Source organism: Hemitrygon akajei, chromosome 23 (assembly GCF_048418815.1).
Source record: "Hemitrygon akajei chromosome 23, sHemAka1.3, whole genome shotgun sequence".
Taxonomy (NCBI): domain Eukaryota; kingdom Metazoa; phylum Chordata; class Chondrichthyes; order Myliobatiformes; family Dasyatidae; genus Hemitrygon; species Hemitrygon akajei.
In genome coordinates, this window is record NC_133146.1 from 7,442,233 (window position 1) to 7,448,238 (window position 6,006).

The following is a 6,006-nucleotide window of genomic DNA, read 5'->3' on the forward strand; positions in this document are numbered from 1 at the left end:
AATAGACCCTAAATTTTCTGGCTGCATTTCCATGGAGACAGATGTTTGACTGGGTGAGATCACTACCAACCTCTCCAGTCCATGCCCCACCTCAATGCCAGCAGGCAGTTAAATGTGTCACCGAGGTGTCTTTTGGAGTGTACAGCAGAGACAGCTCTCTACCACCTCCCTCCAGACACTATTGACCATCTCGAAGATCAGGTCATAGATTTAAAAATAAACTCTGAAAGCTAAGTTCTGCCCAGCTTGCCTGGTGACCCAGTTAAAGTTTAACAAACATTCTCTATGTTCCTTTACTGTTCCACTCGTTCCAGGAAGCAAGTAACATGATGTTGTTCCTTAAATTATACATGGACAGTGTTACATAAGGACACAAGATGGTGCCAGCGTAAATGCTCCCTCGGTTGACATCTTCCAGATAGCCCACAAAAATGTTTTTTACTTCTTTTACGGATTTTAAGTGTGTGTCTGGGACTGCTAGAGCCTGTGATTAACAGTTTGGAAATTGTTTGAGTGACTCAGCACTTTGCTGTCTCTGAGAAGATTCCAGGAAGTCAGTGTGTACGCTGATGCGAAGAAACTTCAAGCCGATGCCTGACTTCATTTTGCTGACTAAAACATTCATTAATCGCTGGTTAAAATGCTGAGGAAGACTGAGACATTGAGTCGAATGTAGAGGCGAGTAAGAGTTCAGTGCTGACAGCCTCCTTTTGATCGCTGCTGGAGGGGGAGTCCGTGAGTGGCCTATCGCTGTGGCAGGCGGGTAGGCCTCCCTGCCTCGTGTGGTGTCTCTCCCTGTCAATGAATGCCAGTGATATCGTAGGATGGCATCATGGTTCTACACTTATCAATTGGATTATTGCATTCATGGACTGTGGACCTTTTCAAACCGAGGGGTAATTGATAAATTTGTGGCCTAAGGTAGGAGTCAATTTTAGAAAACCCAGCACATTTATTTTTCAACATAGTCCCCTCCTACATGTACACACTTAGACCAGCGGTCGTGGAGCATACGGACCCCTTCTTTGTAGAAGTGATCCACTTCAGGGGTAATTGATAAGTTCGTGGCCCAAGGTAGAAGTTGAGTTATACAGCTCTCGTTACATGCACGTCCAGTTCAACTCTTCGAGTGATTATGCAGAAAGTTTGAAGTTAATAACTCATCTCCTTCCACCTTAGGCCACAAACTTATCAATCACCCCATGCTGTTGACCACTTTTTGGAGATCCAAGACGCTGACTTCTACAAAGAAGGGATCTGTATGCTCCACGACTGCTGGACTGTGTGTGTAAATGTAGGAAAAATAAATGTGCTAGGTTTTCTAAAATTGACTCCTTCTACCGTGGGCCAAGAACTTATCAATCACCCTTCGTATGTTTTTTTATATTCCGTGTTTTCCCTTTTTCCTTTTGTTGTGCGAGGGGAGGGGTTTGGGGGTTGATGTTCTATTTGGTTTTTGTGCAGGGGAGGGGTTTTCTTGGAGGGTCAATGTTCCTGCTCCGTTTTGTGAGGGGGTTTGGGGGTTGATGTTCTATTTGGTTTTTGTGCAGGGGAGGGGATTTCTTGGAGGGTCAATGTTCCTGCTCCGTTTTGTGCGGGGGTGGGGGGCTTGATGTTCTATTTGGTTTTTGTGCAGGGGAGGGGTTTTCTTGGAGGGTCAATGTTCCTGCTCCGTTTTGTGAGGGGGTGGGGGGGGTTGATGTTCTATTTGGTTTTTGTGCAGGGGAGGGGTTTTCTTGGAGGGTCAATGTTCCTGCTCCGTTTTGTGAGGGGGTTTGGGGGTTGATGTTCTATTTGGTTTTTGTGCAGGGGAGGGGATTTCTTGGAGGGTCAATGTTCCTGCTCCGTTTTGTGAGGGGGTGGGGGGGGTTGATGTTCTATTTGGTTTTTGTGCAGGGGAGGGGTTTTCTTGGAGGGTCAATGTTCCTGCTCCGTTTTGTGAGGGGGGTGGGGGGGGTTGATGTTCTATTTGGTTTTTGTGCAGGGGAGGGGTTTTCTTGGAGGGTCAATGTTCCTGCTCTGTTTTGTGCGGGGGTGGGGGTGGGGGGGGGTTGATGTTTCTCTCTGGCCAACTGTCATGTTCTTTCTGTTTCATGGCTTTCTGGAAAAGACGAATTTCAGAGTTGTATGTGGATACCGGCTTTGACTCTTTGAAGAGTCTGCAGATGCTGGAAATCTGGATCAACACACAAACACTGGAGCTCAGCAGGTCACAGCATATATGGAGGAAAATAAAGTGTCAACGTTTCAGGCCGAGACCCTTCATTAGGACCAGAAAGGAAGGGGACAGAAGCCACAATAAAAAGGGTAGAGGAAGGGGGTGGAGCAAGAGCAGGCAGGTGGGCAGTTCTGACGAAGGGCCTCAGCCCGAAACGTCGACAGTGCTTCTCCTTATAGATGCTGCCTGGCCTGCTGTGTTCCACCAGCATTTTGTGTGTGTTGTTTGAATTTCCAGCATCTGCAGATTTCCTCGTGTGAGATGATAAGTGAATCCAGGTGAGGGGGGAAGGCAGGAAGGTGGGTCCTTGTTTTGAGGAACTTTTGGCAGTGGTGTTGGGCTGGGGCTCCCAGATTATTTTGTTTCCTCAGCTCCCTTCCAGCCCAGTCTGCACGTGACCTCAGTCACTGCCCATGAAATATGGTCTTAAATGCCCAGAGTGATGCCAGTGAAAACCTACAAGGTGCAGTGTTACATTTCCCAGTAAGCTTTCAATACTTGAGGTCAGGTTAAGATCCCGACTCTCTCGTTTGGACTGAAAGCTTCTGACGAGGAAAGAGCCTCAACTCTGTGGACTTTGTCTACACTTATCATGCCTCAGATCTGCAGCCAAAATAAGGACACCACACGTGCCAGAGATTCCCACTTCTCCGCTCTCCCATGTACCACCCGGTTCAGTGATAGCTTCGATCCCAGTTATCACACTTTCAAATGGACTTAATACAGATGAACCCTTGACCTCACAACCTATCTCATTGTGATCTTGCACCTTCTGTTCACCTGAGCTTTCTCTCTAGCCTTTACACTTGATTCTGCATTGTTATAGTTTTTCCTTGTTCTACTCCAGTGTGCTGTGCTGTGTAATGATCTGTATGAACAGGTCAGTATGCACAAGCTTTCCACTGTATCTTGGTACATGTGACAAGAAGCAGACCTGATGGGCTGAATGGCCTAATTTGCTCCTGTGTCCTGTAAAAAAACTGATACAATGACCCATGCGATATGTGTTTCCAATGCACTGGGATAGGCAGCGTGATGAGTCCAACTTGGTGCAGAAGTATCTGTTAAACTATGAGAAATCGGTTCGACTGATGGTCAAAGGGATTTCAGGTGTGCTTGTACACAGATCAATGCAGGACCAGCAGTTATCACCCTTCAACCATCAGGCTCCTGAACCAGTGTGAATAACTTCACTCACCTCAGCACTGAACTAATTCCACAAGCTATGGGCTCACTTTCAAGGACTTGATAACTCATTCTCGGTATTATTTATTTAGTATTTGCAGATTGTTTTCTTCTGCACATTGATTGCTTGTCAATCTTTGTTTTAATTTTTCTTTGGGGAGATTTATTCTGTCACTGAAAACTCCTACAGATGTACCGTGGAGAGCTTTGCATTCTGACTGGCTGCGTTGCTGTCTGTATGGGTGGATCAAAAGGATCTACAGAAATTTGTAAAGTTGTGAACGTCTGTAAGAGAATGAATCTCAGAGCAGTATGTACGTACTTCGATATAAATTTGTATTGAACTTTGATTTGGTATGTCACCTAAAACACTCGAAGACTCCTACAGATGAACCGTGGAGAGCATTCTGACAGGCTGCATCACTGTCTAGTATGGGAGGAGGGGGCTACTGCACAGGACCAGAGCAGCTGCAGGAGGTTGTAAATCTAGTCAGCTCCATCTTGGGTACTAGCCTACAAAGTACCCAGGCCATTTTCAAGGAGCGGTGCCTCAGAAATGCAGCATCCATTATTAAGGACCCTGATCACCCAGGACATGTCCTTTTCTGATTCTATGTATCTGAGCTAATCTTGTGTCTATATGGTCAGACTGTTATTTGTGTTTATTCATTTTTTTTGTGTTCTTTATGCTTGTTGTGTTTCTTGTGCTGCATCAGATCTGCAGCAACCATCATTTCGTTCTCCTTTACTATTGTGTATTGAAGATTGACAATAAATAATCTTGAATTTTAGCATCTGTAGAATCTCCGGTGCTAATGGGGTAACCAATCTAGTTAGTCTATGTGCTGCTCTGCCCACTCAGTCTCGCCTACAAACCAATAGGTCATAATACGTCATGTCCCACTCCTGGGACGAAGAGGATGAAAGCTTGACTGGATACTCCAGGAGGCCACTCTCAGCTCAGCTGCCTGTTGGAACTTGACCTGAATACTCCCGCAGACTGCTATCAGAACAGCTGCTTGCTGGAGCTTTCTGTTAGATCAGGCAGCTCCAAATCTTACATTCCAGTAATTTAGTTGTACAACAGCTGTCCAAGAGCCACAGAGAACATGAATAACAAGAATGGCGCCGGTTCTACATTCTTGTCAGGTTTGCCCTAAGCTTCTTCCTACCAAGACAAATATTGTAAGGCTGAGAGAGACTGGAAGCTGAGAGGATAACAAACACAAAGTACTCCGCAGATGCTGGGGTCAAAGCAACACGTTGGAGGAACTCAGCAGGTCGGGCAGCATCCATGGAAACCAGCAGTCAACATTTTGGGCCAAGACCCTTCGACAGGACTGAGGAGGGAGGGGGCAGGGGCCCTATAAAGAAGGTGGAGGGAGGGTAGTAGATGCCAGGTGAAAAACCAGTAAGGGGAAAGATCAAGCGGTGGGGGAGGGGAAGCAGGAGGGGATAGGCAGGAAAGGTGAAGGAGGAATGTAAGGGGAAGCACTACGGGTAATAGAAGGATGCGGAACCATGAGGGAGGTGATAGGCAGCTGGAGGAGGAGGCAGAGTGAAACTGGGATGGGGGAAGGGAATTACCGGAAGTTGGAGAATTCAATGTTCATGCCAAGGGGCTGGAGACTACCCAGTCCCTGAGAGGATGTCTCCTGTAGGGGAGAAGTCCAGGACCAGAGGGCACAGCCTCAGAATAGAGGGCCATCCCTTTAGAAAGGAGATGAGGAGGAATTTCTTTAGCTAGAGGGTGGTGAATCTGTGGAATTGATTACCACAGATGGCTGTGGAGGCCAAGTTATTGGCTATATTTAAAGCAGAGTTTGAAAGGTTCTTAATTAGTAATGCTATCAAAGTTACGGGGAGAAGGCAGGAAAATGAGATTGAGAGGGATGATAAATCAGTCATGATGGAATGGCAGAGCAGACTGAGGGGATGAAAGGCCTAATTCCGCTCATTATGTCTTATGGTTTACATTTCATATTACCCAGCTTCTAGTTAAGATGAGCACCTTCAGTTCTAGAGCCTGTGAGATTGGACTGTAGAACTGTTAATTTTCTTCTGCCTGTGTGGACTTTTTATATAATCACCTCTCTACACAAATTGTTCAGTGTTTTATAGTGGTTACAGATGCCTTTGATTTTCCGCAAACTTTTCGGTTTCAGCGGCGGGTGTCGCATTACTTGAATCTGGCTACTTAATTGGTTAGGTTTCAAATTTGATTTAATTTTGAAGAATCGGACCACCCTTCTTTCCCTCCCTCTGTCTCTCAGCATGCTTTTCCCTTCCATCAGCTTTGCTTTTGTAACCATAAGACATCGAGGCAGAATTAGGCCATTCAGCCCACTGAGTCTGCTTGGACAAACCAGCGTAAGCAACAAGTTTTATGCCTCATTCTTAACTTCTGAGTACCTTTGAATCACAAAAGCATCAAGATATAACAAATCTTACAAATGAAGAGATCAGTGGATTTTGTTCAACTTTATAATAAAATATAACATCAGAAATGCATGGACTCCAAATATCCAATTATTAAAAATACTTGTTTTTACAACTCCAGATAAAATAATCTAATAAGGGGTTGTACTTTATAAAATAGCAGC

General features: G+C 45.4%; 1 long non-coding RNA gene across 1 annotated transcript in view; it reads left to right on the forward strand.

Annotated features, from left to right (window-relative positions):
* The first annotated feature begins 319 nt into the window (after positions 1-319).
* The window catches only part of LOC140715134 (uncharacterized), a 29,744-nt gene continuing 24,057 nt past the window's right edge, over positions 320-6,006 (forward strand). Inside the window, exon 1 of the long non-coding RNA XR_012096069.1 lies at positions 320-678. This is a non-coding gene — a long non-coding RNA (uncharacterized lncRNA). The remainder of the gene's footprint in view (positions 679-6,006) is intronic.